This window comes from Canis lupus, chromosome 5, assembly GCF_003254725.2.
Source record: "Canis lupus dingo isolate Sandy chromosome 5, ASM325472v2, whole genome shotgun sequence".
In the NCBI taxonomy this organism is placed as follows: Eukaryota; Metazoa; Chordata; class Mammalia; order Carnivora; family Canidae; genus Canis; species Canis lupus.
In genome coordinates this window covers 53,850,054-53,868,062 of record NC_064247.1, presented here as the reverse complement: position 1 = coordinate 53,868,062, position 18,009 = coordinate 53,850,054, and positions in this window count along the sequence as shown.

The window sequence follows — 18,009 nt, the reverse complement described above, 5'->3', positions numbered from 1 at the left end:
TCCTCCTTCCAGGTACATGGAGTGACTGTCCTTCCAGTCCCTTGAGATTAGCCAAGACCATGAAGTTCGATTTGGCTAATAAAGTACAAGTAGAATCAATGTAAGTCATTTCTGGGTGGAAATGTTTGAGAGCTGGAGATCTATTCTCCATGGTTCCACTTCCTTTGTTCCAAGGATTATGAAAGTATATATCTAAATGGAGGTGTCATAAAATTGAAGAATACTTGAATATGAACTTACGTGGAGGAAAGCTGTCCTAGATAGGTACTTGGATTGACAAAGGGCTTTGTGTGAACTAGAAATAGAAACATTTTTGTGTTTAAACACTGAGATTGTAGCATACTTTAGCTTATCATGGCTGATAACAGAATTCTTCCTTCTGTTCTAGCTTTACCTGTAGCTTCTTCCCTTATTGGAAAGAATACGGATTTTTGACATCAGAAGGCTTACTCAGTTTTTACCTTTAGAGAAAGGAAAGTAAACACCATTTGCCATACACAGTGGTTTTGCTTGGCTCATAGGTCAACATAAAATATTACATCATTTCTTTCCTCCAACCCAATACTTCAATAACATCAGAATACTTGCTTTTGTTTCCATGTGCCCTCCATTTTTAGACAAGGAATCTCTCCTGAATTCTTTATTTTAAACTTGAGTTTTTGATAAATCATGGAGACCCAGTCAGAAAGCATCCTGGAGTTTATATAGGCCAAGGAAGCTGATCTTGGCTTATAAACAGAGAAAAGTAAGCATTCCTGAAAGTCAGAAAGATGGATGGATGAAGAGTATGAATTCAGAAGATAAATGCTCTAAAACCAAGCTCTCCTATATGTCTAGAGTATTAATATTTAATGAAAAGTGAACACTTCATTGGCTTTTACTTTCAAGACTTCAATGGTATACTGAAATTAGTCATTCATTCAAAAATATTACTAAGCTTCTATCACACACCAGAGAATGATCCAGGCACTGGGAGTAAAGCATTGAACAAGATAGAGGTCTCTACCCTTCACGTATGGATTTGCTTTTTAGGAAGGAGAGATAGATAGTAGCCAAGTAGTAATAAATAGATAAGCTACTGTCAGATGGTGATAAATGTTATGAAGGAAGTAAGTAAGCCCTGCATGGCAGTGAAGAATAGTGCTGTGGGACCTATTTTGAGTCATCCAGAAGACCTCATTCAGGGTGATGGGTGTGCTGTGCACTGAAGCTGAGAGACAGTAAGGGGAATATATTGGGGAAGAGGGAGAAACAAGTGAAAGATTTGGTGTATGAAAGAACTTAAAGGGAGGAGGAGGGAGGCCATTGTGGCTGAAGCAGTAGAAGACACAGGGAAGAGAGAACAGATGGGATCGCCGAGGCCAGAATATGTTGTAGGCCTAATTGTGGGCCACAATTAGGGGTTGGAATAAAACACAAATGGCAGTGTGATGAGATGAAACCTTTGTAGGATTTTTTTCTCTTTCTTTAAAAATTGAGGTATAGCTGCCATACAATAAACTGCGTGCATTTAAAGACTTTTGACATATGTGTATATCTGTAGAACCATTTCACAATCAAGACAGTGGATGTACCCATCACCACCAAAAGTTTCCTCATCCACTTTTATAATCCCTTTCTTTCTGGTCCTCCTCACCTTAAATCTCTACCATCCCAGACTTCCACTGACCTGCTTTCTGTCACTATGAAATTTATTTACTTTTAAAGAAACTTGACATAAAGGCAATTATTATTTTTTCATAAAGGCAATTATACAGCATATTCTTTGAAAAAATCTAGCTCATTTTACTCAGCATAATTGCTTGGGAATTCATCCATATTTGTGTTCTTTTTTTACCCCTGAGTAGTATTCCATTGTCTGAATATATTACAGTTTGTATAAACATTGACTTGTTTGTTGATGGAAATTTGGGATTTTTAAAGTGTTTGGCTGTTGCAAAGAAAACTGCTGGGAACATTCTTGTACAAGTCTTTATATGGATTAACTTTTTTTCTTTCTTGGGTAAATAAGTGGAATGGCCGGATCATATGGTAGCTATATGCTCAACACTTTACCAAACTCTTGTCCAAAGTGTTTATATCATTTTACATTTCCACTGCCAGTGTGTGAAAATTTTAGTTTTTCAAATCTTGGCCAACATTTGGTATAGTCAGTCTTTTTAGTTTTAACCATTGTAATCAATGAGTAGTCATATCTTACCAGGTTTTTTTTTTTTTCATTTCATTTGAGTTTCCTTATGACTGTGATGTTGAGAATCTCTTCATGTGCTTATTTATTTGATGAACATATATTGTTTTTTTTTTGTGCAGTGTATGTTCAAATCTTCTAGTTTTTTTCCTTTTAATTAAAAAAATATTTTATTTATTCATGAGAGACACACAGAGAGAGAGAGAGAGAGGCAGAGACACAGGCAGAGGGAGAAGCAGGCTCCATTCAGGGAGCCCAGTATAGGACTCAATCCTGGGACTCCAGGATCATGCCCTGGGCTGAAAGCAGGGACTAAACTGCTGAGCCATCCAGGGATCCCTTGTTTTTTAATTTTTTAAAAATATTTTATTTATTTGTTTGAGAGAGAGAGAGAGAAAGAGAGAACATGAGTGGGGGAGAGGGAGAAGCAGATTCCCTGATGAGCAGGGAGCCTGGCAGTCATGGGGCTGGATTCTAGGACCCTGGGGTTGCCTCCTGAGCCAAAGGCAGACATTTAACTGAGCCACCCAAGAACCCTCAAATCTTCTGTTTTTGTAAATTGAGATTTTGTTTTCTTATTATTGAGTTTTGAGAGTTCTTTTTGTATTTCAGATACAAGTTCTTTATCAGATCTACCTTTGTGAATATTTTCTCTCAGTCTGTGGCTTTTCTTTTCATTTTTTTTTAAAACAGAGTCTATCAATTTATCTATTTGTTCTTTTTATGGATCATGATTGTGCTGTTAGATCTAAGAAATCTTTGCCTGACCCAATGCTACAAAGATTTTTCTCATTTTATCTTCTAAAAGTTTTGTAGTTCAGAGTTTAAATTTCACAACTATTTATTCACATTTTCTGTATCCCTCATCTATCAATAGACACTTCAGTTGTTTCAATGCCTTGACCATTGTGAAGGTTTCAATGAATGTGGGGTGCAAATGTCTCTTTGAGATTTGTATTTCAATTCCTTTGGATAAATACCCTGTGAGATTGCTGGATCATATATTAGTTCTATTTTTAATTTTTTAAAAACAAAATTAAAACAAAAACAAACAATTTCAATGTTTCAATGAATGTGGGGTGCAAATGTCTCTTTGAGATTTGTATTTCAATTCCTTTGGATAAATAACCCTGTGAGATTGCTGGATCATATATTAGTTCTATTTTTAATTTTTTTTGAGGAACCTCCATATAATTTTGCAGAATGGTTATACCAGTTTACATTCCTATCAGCAGTGTGCAAGCATTCCCTTTGCCCCACATCCTTGCCAATACTTGTTATTGTTTGTCCTTTTGATAATAGCCATTCTAACAGGTATGAGATGATATCTCATTGTGGTTTTGACTTGCATTTCTCTGATAATTAATGATGCCGAGCACATTTTTATGTACCTGCATTTTTTCTTTGGAAACACGTCTGTCAGGTTCTTTACTCATTTTTAAATTAGATTATTTGTTTTTTTGGCTATCAATTTGCATAAATTCCTTGTATATTTCATATATTAGCTGCTTATCAGTATATGGCTTGTAAATATTTCCTCCCATTCTAGAGGTAACTTTTCCATTTTGTTGATTCTTTTGTTGTGCAGAAGTTTTTTTTTTTTTTTAATGTAGTACCATTTATTTGTTTTTGCTTTTGTTGCTTGTGCTTTGGGGTCATATCCAAAAAAATGATTGCCAGACCAACGTCAAGAAGCTTACTGCCAATGTTTTCCTCCAGGAGTTAGATTTCATATTTAAGTCTTAAATTCACTTCAGGTAGACAGTTTTCAAGTAGATAGTTTAGGCTTTATCTTAGGTTTTTATGATATTGGAGTTCATTTTCTACATGGTACTTTTTTGCATGTGAATTCTTCAGCACCATTTTTTGAAAAGACCATCCTTTCTCCATTGAATTGCCATTGCTTCTTTGTAAAAAAAAAAAAAAAAAATCAGTCATCTATATATGTCCACATCTATTTCTGGACTCTATTTGATTCCACTGATTTATTTATTTATGCCCATATCACACTGTTTTGATTATTGAAGCTTTCTAAGAACTCTTGAAATCAGACAGTGATAGCCCTGCACTTTGTTCTTTGGCTGTTCTAGAGCCTTTACATTTCTGTATGAATTTTAGAATCAGCCTGTAAAGTTCTGCAGGCTAATTCTAAACAAACAAACAAACAAACAAACAAACACAAATAGCAACAAAATCCTGCTGGAATTTTGGTTGTGGTGTGTTGAATAAATAAGAAAAATAGGACAAATTAACATCTAAACAATATTGAGTCTTTTGGACTATGAACAGGGTAGATCTCCCATTGTTTTAGGTCTTATTTAAACCTCTGCAATATTTTGTAATTTTAAGTGTACAGGTTCTTCACAGCTTTTGTCATACTAATCCATAAGTATTTCATAAAAATACATTTTTATGTTATAAATTGCATTTTAAAAGTTTTCTGGGATGCATGGGTGGCTCAGCAGTTTGGCGCCTGCCTTCTGCCCAGTGTGTGATCCTGGAGACCTGGGATCGAGTCCTGCATTGGGCTCCCTGTATGGAGCCTGCTTTTCCCTCTGCCTAGGTCTCTGTCTCTCTCTCTGTGTCTCTCATGATAAATAAAATCTTTAAAATACATATTTTTTCTAACTGTTCATTGCTATCATATAGAAATACAATTGAGTTTTGGATATTGATAGTTTTTCTACCTTGCTAAACTCAGTAATTATAACAGTGGTTTTTAAAAAATGTTTTATTTAAATTCAATTTTCCAACATATAACGCCCAGTGCTCATTATAATAGTATTTTTGTAGAGTATGTAAAATTTCCTACATAGGTGGTTATATTATCTGTGAAAAAAGATAGTTTTATTTCATCTTTTCCAATCTGGATGCCCTCTGTTTGATTTTCTTGCTTGATTATGTTTTTAAGTAGCCCCAGTATAATGTTGAATGGAAGTGGTAAGAGTAAACATCATTGTTTTGTTCCTGAACTTAGGAGGGAAAGCATTCAGTCTTTTACCATTAAGTGTGATTTTGACTGTAAGTTTTTCATAGATACCCTATATAGAAGACTGAAGAAGTTCCATTCTTTTCATAGTTTGCTAAGAGTTTTTATCAGAAATGGATGTTGGACTTGGTCAAATGATTTTTTTTTGCATCTATTGAGATGAGTATATATATTTCAGTTTATTTGTTCATATAGTGAATTACATTGATATATTTTTTAACAATTTATTTTTTATTTTTTTATTTATGATAGACAGAGAGAGAGAGAGAGAAAGACAGACAGAGACGCAGGCAGAGGGAGAAGCAGGCTCCATGCTGGGAGCCTGACACCGGACTCAATCCCGAGACTCCAGGATCACGCCCTGGGCCAAAGGCAAGTGTCAAACCTGAGCCACCCAGGGATCCCTACATTGATATTTTGAATGCTAAGACTACCTTGCATTCCTGCGATTGACTTATCTGGTCATGATACATTGACTTTTTAAACATATTTTAAAGTTTCATTTGCTTAAATTTTGTTTATAAGTGTGTATCTATGTGTATGCAGACATTTACATTTAATGTGATTATTAATATGCTTAGGTTTAAGTCTGTCATCTTGCTATTTGTTTTATATTTGTTCCATCTGTTCTTCATTCCCTCTTCCCTTATTTTCTGCCTCTTTTTTTGGATTGAATGCTTTTTTTATGATTCCATTTTATCTCCTTTTTGGCTTATTAGTGTATCTCCTTGTTTTGTTATTTTAACAGTTGCTTTAGAGTTTATTGTATACAGAAAAGCTTATTATTCCCCTTGGGGAACTTGGAAAAGGAGTGAAGAACAGTCTTAGTCTCTTCCCTGGGCCCCCATGCTCTTTTCTGGTGGGTCCAAAGCCCAGGTGTACTTTGGGTTCCAATACTTTGGGTGGGTGTGCTCTACTCAGTCTAAGTTTTGTACTCAGTGGGGGAGTTTAACCCTATTTCTCTTAGACCACCATGGAAGGGAAGGTTATGGGGAAAAACCACACCAAGAGGCAGCACTTAGAAATCTACCAGGAAAGTTGATGGAGCAACCTGAAAGTACAAGAATAATAGCAGACAGGGTGTCAGAAGCCTGGCTCAGATCTGTTCCTGTGCTCCTCCCATGTGATGTTCATAGCTTCCTCATTGCTCAAAAGGGGACTTTCTTCTCAGGTGAGGCCTCCTGCCACCTGCCCAACCTGGCATGTGACATGTGTTGGCGCAGTGTGACGAAACTCAATAGAGTTTAAAGTGCTGGTGGTGTAAACTATTGAGAACTTTCCAGATTGAGTCTTTTTTAGTTCCTCAGGAGTTCCATGCTTCTCACCTGAGGGTCTTTCAAACATGTGGGCAGCTTAGCTTCGAGCACTTGCCCTGTTTTTGCCCACTCCATTTGTCTAGGTCTTAGACATCTCAACCTCAGAAACTCCGCCCTGGACAGCTTTCCGCAAGCTCTCCCCGCACTCATATACTTTAATGTGTTGGGTTCCCTCCCATGTGCTTCCCTTGCCTCTCCCTTCTGTCTCAGACAATGCTCCTTTCCTTATGGAGCCTAGGGTCTAGCAAGGAGAGAGAAAAGAAAAGGCTATGAAAACACAGTGTGACATCTTGTTTATATCTGCTATTTACTTCACACCAGATATTGTTCAAAGTACTGCAGACAGCAAATCAGTATGGTGGGACAGATGAATGAGTGAGCTTGCAAGTACATCAGGAATAGTGTTTGTTCAAACAGAAATGTGGCCCTGGGCAGGGCTAACCTATAGGTTCTGGAATATTCAAAGATTTGAGGACAAAGGAAATAAATCATCCTTATTAGCATAGGAGGAGTTAAGGCTTTTTCCCTCCACATCTTTCTACAATTTCTCCTACGTCTGTCTGTATCTCAAAGGCATCCAATGACCCATCTGTAATGTGGATTGTCCCTCATCCCCCAGTGAGAGTAATTACTATCTTGACTTTTAACACCATATATTATTTTGCCTGTTTCATTGGAATTTGTAGGGTGGACGTATATATGTATGTATATACATATACCTGTGGTTATGTATGTACATCTTTTATATCTGATGAACTCCCCTTTTTTACATGACCGAGGAATTATGGTTCTTGAATGTCATTACAAGAACACATTAAAAAGAGAAAAAAGCGTGTTAAGGGGGAGATAGATGAAGAAAAAAAATGAAGTAGGAAATGGAGATAATTTTAAATTTCAATGATCTTATTTTTAAGTAAAAGCACATCCATGAGAAACAAAGAGAATTAAAAATCAGGTAAAATGAAAGGCTAAGAATTTAAATATAATAATGAGATAGTCTGGACAAGATTTAAAATAAAAGGCCCACCCAAAACCAAATAATGAAAAAAATATGAAAATCAAGAGGTAAATGATGATGATTTTAGGCCATGACCTATGAGGTTAAAAAGGTAAAAAGAGGATTTTTTAGAAGTAAAAATAAGAATTAAAAAGCTAAGAACATGAAGGCAAAAAATATATATTTACATATACACATATATGTGTTATGAAATGATTAAGGAAAGATCTTTAAAAGAAAATAAAAACTTAAAAAATGTGAGAGGGGAGAAGGAATAAAAATAAAGCACTTGGCGGGATGAGCACTGGGTGTTATCCTAAATGTTGGCAAACTGAACTCCAATGAAAAAAAATTAAAAAAAAAAAAAAAGCATATGAAGCTTAAAATCACTGGAGAGGTTGGTTATCTTTTGGTCCCTATTTGAGCAGCAGAAACTGATGGTTAGGAGCCCAAATGATGGTCTTAACTCTTTCAGCAGCCCAAGAAGCAGCCCTTCTTTTCAACAGGAGCATCCTGGTCTCTGCATTCTTTCTAGGCACGTAGGATGAGACAGGGCATCAGCTGATCATGATCAGCGCTCATGAAGCCCTTAGCACTCCAATGCACTAGTGGATATTTGCTAAGCATTCTAGAGGATTGAGGGAGTCATTGTAGAGAAGGGAAACAGGACACGGCACAGTGACACCAACAAAATCCACTTCCTAGGAAATTGCAGAGGGCTCAGACAAGTTTTTAATGATGAGAATGATAATGATAATCGCGAATATGATTTTTTCCCTGAAATGTATCCAGTGCCACACTAGCTGGGTATTTTCCCACAGATGGGTCTCATTTTTGGAGTGCATCATGGTCTTGTGTCATGTTTCCTGATTCATATTTCACAGATTCTCCAAGAGGAACTCACCTCTTATAATCTATGTGGTAGGAGAACCTAATACCGTGGTTTTTGGTTCATGTTTGTCTTTTTTTTTTTTTTTTTAAGATTTTATATATTTAAGAGAGAGAGAGAGCATGATCAGGGGGGAAGATTAGAGGGAGTAGAGGGAGAAGCAGACTCCCGGCTGAGCAGGGATTCCCTATGTGGGACTCAATCCCAGGAACCTGGGATCATGATCTGAGCTGAAGGCAGATGCTTAACAGACTGAGCCACCCAGGCGCCCCATGGGTTTTGTTTTTCTTTAAATGCACAGCAAAAATGGTGAATCTTACAATTTATGGTGTGTTAGATCTGATGAGATACAGTAGACGCTGCTCTCCACATTTTCCTGAAGAGAAAACTGAGGTTCCTGGAGGCCAAACGAGCTGCCTGACATCATGTGCTGGCATATGTATGTGGAAGCTGGTGTGACTTAAGGATCCCCAAACATGTTCTTTTTCCCCCTGGAAATTATCTGACCCACACCCCTGAGGTCAAACCCCAGAATGTGAAAGCCAGAATGCTCCCAGGAGACGAGGTGGTCCCATACCTGGGGATAGAGGTGTGGGGCAGGTCTCCCCTGGACTCCCTGCTCCTCCCAGTTCACTGCACCACACTGCCTCTTCCCAAGATCTGCTTTCCACTTTTCACATCTTTCCTGTTTCCCTGCTTTCCGCCCTATTTTTGATTTGTTTTGTTTTCTTCTTTGCTTTTGTCTTCCTGCCTGCTGGTTTCATCAGAGAGGCAAAGAAATGCTTAGCTGGAAGGAAGCATGAGGCTCCCCTATTATTTGTCTCTTTCATTTCTCTCCAGTTGTTGGACAGCTGGCTGGCTGCCTGCCTCTGGAAATATGTTACAGCCTCTGCAATCGGTGAACTGGACAAGGATCAGCAGAAGCGCTGTGTCCAGTGCATTGCCAGGCCAGGAGAAATAATATTATCTCCTTGTGAGAACAGTTTATTCCTGTTGTGCTTTGATTTAACCTTACAAGGAAAAATGGCCAGTTATGGAGTCATTTTCCTGAATATTCCGTTTGAGCTGCCTGGCGTTCCTTAGTGCTAAATAGGTAATAGCCCACATCTGGAGAAACCTGGTGAGGTCTCCCTGGACACCTTGGCTCTCTGGTTTCAATCAAAGTGCCTTATCGGTCTCTCACAAGTGCTCACAAATGTAGAAATGAATTTGCAAAGAGCGAATGGAAATGCAGAGCTGAAAAGGATCCTTTGATCCAAGCCCCTCATTATACAGATAAGGCAAGGGGAGCTCAGAGAAGGGGAGTGGCTTACCAAAGCCACGCAGCAGATTATGGCCAGGACTGCAATCCAGGTCACTAAGTTATGGAAGATGTGCAACAGTGTTTGGTCTGACTCTCATGAAGCAGACTACTTGTCTGCTCTATACATTAGCCTTCTAACTAATCTCCTTGCCTCTGGCTCTCCCCTCACTAATTAACATGTACATGCTGCAAGATTTATCTTCTTGGTTGAGCTACTAATCACATCTCTCTCTGCTCAAAACTGTTGAGGCTCCTAAAAAAATAAAGCCCGAACCTCTTGGTATTGGAGCTACACACGGGGTGGGTACAAAGTCCCTTCAGCTTTACTTCCCACCGTTTCCTGATCCAAAGGCCAATTTCCTGCTCTCCATCTCTGTTTCCCTCAACTCAGGCTCCTTGAGAGAGGAAGGGCCCTTACTTAATATGTCCCAGTCAGGCCCTGCCACCCAATAAGCTCCAAGTTGAGCTATCCTGTGCTTGGCCTGAGTTGTAGGTCTGGGGCGAGGGCTGTAGTCATGTACAGCATCCAGCCCTCACACCCAGTCCAATATGGGGCCCTGGTGACCAGTGTATTTCCTATTTTAGATAATCTCCTCCCCAAGGCCACATCTTACCCCCGAACCCTCAGTTGGTGGTTCTGTGTCATATGAACACCAACTCTGTGTGTATTCTCTGCCATGTACTGACCCCCTATTTCTTTTTGGACTCCAAAGTAGCCAGAAGTCAGCCTTGCCTCTGTAAAATAAAACCCCTGCTACAGCATTTCATATTTTGTGTTCTCAGTTTTACGTGTGTCTGTCTCTCCAGCTAGGGTGTTCTCTGTGCCAACTTGGTAGCCCCAAAGGGAGCGCACACACAATCCCCCAGCAGGCAGAGAACAGGCTGTCAGGAGGCATGTACTGAACTCATACAGAGTTCTGGGAGGATTGGTGGAAGAGCCATTGAAGAATTAGCTTTATTTTGACAAAGAAAGAGAGAATGTATGATGAAGGGAATATGACATTATTCCTTTCTTCGATGGTGAATAGTTTGAAAACTTCAGGAATGAATCAAATTCCCTTGTGGAAGTTCTCCCACTTAAAATGTTTGGTTTCCTTTCTTCTTAAAACAAAAACCAGACAAACAAAAGAACATTCTAACTGGACTAGTGAAATAATCACCTAACTGATCTCCCTGCTATTATTCTTGTTGGCCTATAATGAAGTATCCATACAGTGAACCAAAGTGATTTTTGAAAACATAAACCAGACCATTTCACTCTCCTGTTCAAAGCCCTTGCCCCCAGTGGCTCCTCAGCACACCCAGCATAAACCTAGTTCCGTATTGTGGCTGACAGCTGTCCAGGGTCTGTTACTGCCTACCTCTCAGGCCATGTCTTCCACTCTTCTCACCTTGCTCCAGCCCCACTGTCTGTCTTTCCGTTCTTTAACTATAACCAAGTTTATTCCTGCCTCAGGGCCCTTGCACTTGCTTTCTCTATCATTAATACCCCTATATCTTGATTATTTATGGCTAATATTTATTTTTAATCTCAAATATCATCTCCAGAGAGACCTTTCCCAATTATGCTACATAATGTAGCAACCTCCCCCCGCTGATTCCCATGTTCTATTTTCCTCCATGTTTCTTATTACATAACATTATGTTTTCTCATATCCTTATCTCTGTTTACCTATTTGGTTATTGTCTGTTCTCTCCCAGTTTCCATCCTTCCGCATGTATTAACCCACAAGCTTCACGAGAGCAGAAACTCACTCTTGCTCACTCTTCCATTTCCAGCATGTGAAACAGCACCTGGCACATAGACAATCAATAAATGTCTTGAATTAATTTTTTTAAAAGCTTAAAAGTAGCTTTAGTCTCTGTTCCCTGGGGTGTGGTCTTGATTCTGAAGTCCTTATTGCCACATCTTCTTGGAATGGAAGATTGTTGTGGGGTGTGGTAATTGAGCAATATAGATTGAATGGACTGGTGTGATCATAGGCTCAGTCACTTACAAAGAAACCAGAACACTTATCTATCAGCATGTGATGAGCAGCTTTCCTGCCTCCCAAGTCCCAATCGTTTAACATATAAAGTATCTTTGTAGATAAACATTAGACTGGGAAAGGAGTAGGCCTGAGCATTTAATTTTCTTCCAGAATCCAAGCGAAGAGTACTTTTTAAAAGATATTATTTATTTACTTGAGACAAAGAGAGAGAGAAGGAGCGGGGGGAGGGGTAGAGGGAGTGGGAGAAGACGACGCCCTGCTGAGCAGGGAGCCGGATGACGGATGACATGGGGCTCAATCCTGGGACTCTGGGATCATGACCGGAGCCTAAGGCAAATGCTTAACCAACTGAGCCACCCAGGTGCCCCTCAAGTGAAGAGTATTTATGACTGCTAAGAAGACATGAATTTACCCTGAGATTACCCTCAAGCTTCAGGGTTCCTTTGTCCCAGTGCCTTCCAAGGCTCTGAGAGGGCCTCCAGCAATGTGCTTCATGGTCGTATAAATCTGTACAATGTTCAAAAGTAAGCCCTTTCACTTAAACCAATACAGGCCACTTCCTCTTTGTTATTCCTTCCAATATGTCATACTTCCTCTGGTGTTAGAAGGCTGCAGGCATTGCTGGGGTTTATTTGGTTGAGGGGAAGCTGGGTTGGGACTGCCTTTAACTTGAGGTTAGTGAGATGAATTGTTGTGAATCACAGCCCCTTCATGTATAGTGAAGTTCTGATAGCCATCCTGGTGTAGAAAAGCCTTCCAGAACTATTCCTACTACTTACTCTTCCTAGCAGAGCCAGGGGTAACATCCCAGTATGAGCTTCTGTGCTATTCTGTGCAGCAGAAGTAGATGGACAATGGGAGAGAAACAGTATTTGAAATCCCTGGGGCCAGAAGCTAGTCTGTGGGAAGTATTTAAAATGATCAGATGTTTAAAATTTTAAGTGGTAGATTTGGTTTTCTTTGGCACCTACTCAAAATTAATGGAAGCCCATTAGGAATGTAGTAAACAAGGCAGCATGTATAATTACAAATGCCCCTGGCGGATGTATGGACATCCCTGCAGTCACAGGGCACAGACCTAGGTCAGTACCACCAACAGTGGGCATGTCAGTGTCAAGTCTCCTATCTTTTGCATATCAATGTCTCAGGTCCCCTCTTAGTGTATCTGATCTTACGTATCTGACACATCTGGTTCTCCCAAAATGTGAGATGGTTCCAGAAGAAATTGTACTTAAAATCATCACCAATGCCACAAAATAGGCCATATGGAAACGTATTTCAATGACAACATTTCTGTACAAATTCATTAACAAGTTGCTGTATGTAGTTTAAAAATGATTTGGTTCTATAATTATGTAGCTCAATAAAATATAGAGGCAATTAAAAATGCATTTGCATTTTTTCTTGATATACAAAACAAATCCAAAATCAGGGCATATGTTTTTTTTTTCAAAATTATTAAGCATACCTGAATTCGCATCTTATGAGAAGGAATTATCTTCATGGAAGCCAAAAAATGTAAACTGAAAAAAAAAGAAATACTGGTTGAAACTTTAAGTGTCAAAAACTGTCACAGGCTAACCAAAATCACTGCTGGTCATACTGGATGATGAGTAAAGAATCATAAGGGCCATGAAAATATAGAGAGTGAAGTTGACAAGGAGGCTAAAGAGAAGATGATGAGGCTCAGGACACTCCTAAACAGAAGTGAGAGAAGTAAAAAAAAAAAAAAAAAAAAAAAAAAAAAAAGACAAAAATAATAAAGAATAAGCTAATCTGTACTTTCAAGAGAACACACAAAAGTCAAAGGTCAATAGTGGCTTAATTTTGATGAATTCATTGTGCTCTTTCATTGTGCCCTTTTGAAATGAGCAGTAATTTCATTCAACTTGATTTGGTGAAAGATTTCTTTTTTTAAAATAACGTTAAACTCTTTATACAACATACAAGAACACGAATGTCAAACTGGTTAATGAATGACATCGATTCAAAAAATATTTAAGATGAGTCATACACAATAAAACTTGAAATGTCCTAAAATCTTATATAGCTCATATATGAAAGAAACTTTGTAGAGATTTTTCCTCAATTTGATGATAATCCTGAAAATTTATAGGACACTCTTAATAACAAGGTGTGAAGCTGAGACTTTCTCTAAATTATCCATTATAAAAACAAATTTGAAGGGTCCGTGTTGGAGGAAGACTTACTCAATTATCTTTCTATTCCTTCTGCAGAAAATATTACAAATTTATTATTCTATGAAGGGGTCATAAAAGACCATGCAGCCAAAAGTGTAGGTAAAAAGCTAACTAATAAAAACAAAAATTGAGGATTTTGTAGTCTTTGCCAGCTTTTAAAAGTTTATAGCTTATGGTGATTTATTTTCTCACGCTAAATAAATATTCACTCTTGAAACTAATTTTATATGCATGATTTTGTATTCTTTTTTTCCTAACTGGGCCCTCCCAATTATAAACTATGCGAGCTTCAGGCCACACCAAGTGTGAACTAGCTTCCAGGAGACAGAAAACTGTAATGGTGGCTTCTGTGGCCCTCAGGATGGAGAGACATGGGATATAAACCTATTCTAGCATGGCCTAGAGGCTGATGGGATAGGAATTTCTTGTGTGATGTACTATATAAAGTTTTTATTATTTGAAACACTTAGATACTGCTTGCAACAAGGCAATGTTCACCATATGGCAGAGTAGATCACAGAAAGAAGCAGCATCTCATCTGTCTACTTCAAAATGCCATGTTTTCATTTCCTGGCATGCCAGGTTGTCCCCACTAAATTCATGTCCACATGGAATCTCTGAATGTGAGCTCCTTTAGAAATAGGGTCTTTGTAGGTATAATTGGTTAGGTTAAGATCACATTATACTAGATTAGGATGGGCCCTAAGTCTGGTATCCCTATAGGAAGGCTATGTGAACAGAACAGAGCCACAGAGGAAGAGGCGCTGTGGGGATGGAGGCAGAGATGGGAGGTATGCTGGAGAAAGCTTATCAAAAGCTCAAAGAGGGAAGAGGGAGTCTCCCCTAGAGCCTGGGGAGGGAGCATGGCTCTGTCAACACCCTGATTTTATACTTCTTACCTCTAGCACTGTGAAAGAATGTATTTATGTTGTTTTCAGCCACCAAGTTTGTGGTTATTTGTTATAACAGGCCTAGGAAATTAATACACCAGTTTACTGGTGTTCTGTGGGTGAGTGGTGGTAGGTGCTAATGGTCAGAATTTCAAGACAGGTAAGCAGAAAAAAATCCCTGTCCTCTATCTCCCTTTGGCTTTGCTGCAGAAACAAACGTTCACAGTGCCTTTACCTTATACTAATTGCTGTCAGGCTATGAGAGTGGGCAGAGAGAGCAGTTAGGTGCAGTCCTGACTCCATGGAGCTTCTGAGCAGGCAGAGATACAACATGAATAAAATGATGGCTGCTTCCAGGAGACACAGAGCAGAGCAGCGATCCAGACCACACTCCCATTGGGCTTCCTGTGGTGGCAAGATGACAGGTTAAGGGGGCATGAGTGGTATGGGACTGAGTCAACAGCAAACCAGAGAAGCATTGGGGTGCAGAGGGAGGGAGATAGATATGGAGAAGGAGGTGGACTTTCAATATTTTCCAGGAGGATGAAACTTTGAGCAGAGGGGAGAACATCTACAGGTGATTTCTCAGAAGGATTTCTGGGTGGGATGCTATGCAAATTGTCCAGTTTTGTACCTTTGACAAAATCAGCAATGCAACTATTATTATTCAAAGCTTTCAGAGTGAGACCCACGTTTCTTTGATGTGGCATCTTATAGGTACAGGACCATGAGAACTTTTGGCTTTATGTGGATTACCCATTGACACCCATTGACACACTCACACATTGACACCTTTATAATGGGAAGTGGGATACGAGTTGGGCAGGAGAGGAGCAGCAAAGCACCAGTTAAGACTAGCAAAGATGAAGTCAGTTTATTTGGGACTTACTCTTTGTCACTCTAGGGTCTCCACGACCTAACGCAAACACCTCCCCAGGGGGGAGCTTGTTGTAGAGACAGCCATCATCTCTTTGGAGTGTTGTGACTACTGGTGCCAATATTGACTCCACCCCTCCCTTGGCCCAGCCAGAAGCAGGAAACAGCCAGAGCCCACTGGCTTTAAAGAACATGCTCTGGGACTCTTTCCAGTCTTCTCAAACTTCACAGAGACCCTAGCTAACTTTCTCCATTCAGAGATAACCTCAGAGAGCGTTCTGCACCACTCTTCCTTCTCATTAACCTTCCTCTCTACTCAGAGTGCATGGGCATAGGATCTGAATACATCCTTAATTGATAATGTGGTGTGTTATTTCTAAGACTTGTATTTTATAAAGTGCATGATGAAATTCAATCCCAGGACCCAGGTGGTTTAGAGAATGTTTCAAATGTTCTATTTATTTGGAAATGAGGGGGGCTAGTCTTTAAAAAAAATCCCTTTACATCTTGGCCAAGTCCCTGATGTACAGTTGGACCACATCATAAAAGACTCTCAAATCGTTATGGCCAGTGTCATTGGATTGAATCACCTCCCTACCCAGATGATGAGTCTGTGGGATTGGGCCTGTTCCCAAACCTGGAGAACTTTAGACTGCACACTTGGGCACCTGGGGAGTTGGCTGTGACCATCTGCTTTCTTGGAAACTAAAGAGGAAAAGGCATATGTAGACTGTGTTCCCTCGGTACTAGCCCCACTGACTCCAAACAACATTCAACTGAAAATAAGCTCCCAAATGATGTCAGGTTTGGGAAGAAATTGCATCTTGAACATCACTCATGGCTGGTAGTCAATTCTTGATTTTTATTTTTGTCTCTCTCTTGTCTTTCCCAGAAAACATATTCTCTTCTAGCTTAAAGTCTATACAACCTGCGCTTTCCACCTCAGCATGAATTTGAGGGAACCCCAGGTACTTTGACACAGGGTAGGAGACCAGGAGGGGATTTAGACCTGGCGCTGCTTCTTGGTGGGTGTGTGAGCATGGATGGTCACTTTGCTCTCTGATTTCATTTTCTTCATGTATAAAGTGAAGTGGAAATCTCAGATCATGAACTCTCCACATTCTGATGGGAAAGAGACTGCTTTTTCTCAGAGATCAGTGATTCTGATCATCTCTCATGTATAAACCTCTTACTCTAGAGGACACTGGCAATTTTAGCAGGATAGTATGGTTCCAAATGTCCTGTATCTTCTCTATCAGGCAAACTGAATAATTAGAGGGCCTCTTTGGGGTCACCACGTCAGATAGCTCTGGGAGAGTCAATCATGCTACATTATTAATCTAAATGGTGCTCTGGAGTTATACAAACTGGCAGGCATGGAGGATGTGGTGGGAATCATTATCTTGGTATCCCCCAGTTCTTTGATAAAGACACCCATCTCAATGACTGTCCCCAGGGACATGACTGTTTTTGATTTACTATTTTGCTAGGGAAGGGGGACCATAGGGGCTTCCCCTCAGCCTTTCCTATTTGGCTCCTTCTTCATGGGTTAGGAGGCCAATGTATGGATTCTGTGAATTACTGAGACTATGTTTCCAACACTATTCAGAAATTCCAGGATGGATTCAGAGTTTCTACTGAACTTACCATGAAACACAATTAAGTCAAAATTCCATTTATCGCTTGACCTCTAAATAGACTCAATGGTTCTCATTCTATCTGTTAAGCTACAGGAGGTTTTGGGTCCTAGGATTTAGAGTTTAATTAAGGCCAATGCCTAGTAATTCCTCAGAGGTATATTTACCCTGTAGAAAAGACACAGGTCCCTTTGGGGAAGGCTAGGATAAAGAGTTAGGAGCCTACCTTCCATATTTTTACACAATTCATGCTTCCTTTTTCAAGGCTCTATGGCCATCTCTTCATTCAAGGAGGGCTGGGTTTGTTCAGATATGGAAATTGCATTAGGGATGGCTACATTCAGCAATCATTTGTTGAGTGCTCTCTATGCAATTCACTAGGCTGTGGTTTTCAGCCTATTGATAAATACAGGTAACATAGAATAACTTAGACATACTTTAGAAAGTTCTATGACAAAGAATAGTTAAATTGCCTGAGCGTTTTGCTAGGGCCATTGCACATGCTGCTCCCTCTGTCTGAAATTCTCTTCTAGAGAGCACAGGGCTAACCCCTCACTTTCTTCACTTTTCTGCTGGATTGAGCTATGTTAACTTGGTTAAGATAGAACCTGAGGGATTTTCCAAAATCCCTCTTCCTATAACTTCCCAGATTAGAGGGACACCCGGATGTCTCAGTGGTTGAGCGTCTGCCTTCGGCTCACGTTGTAATCCTGGGGTTTTGGGATTGAGTCC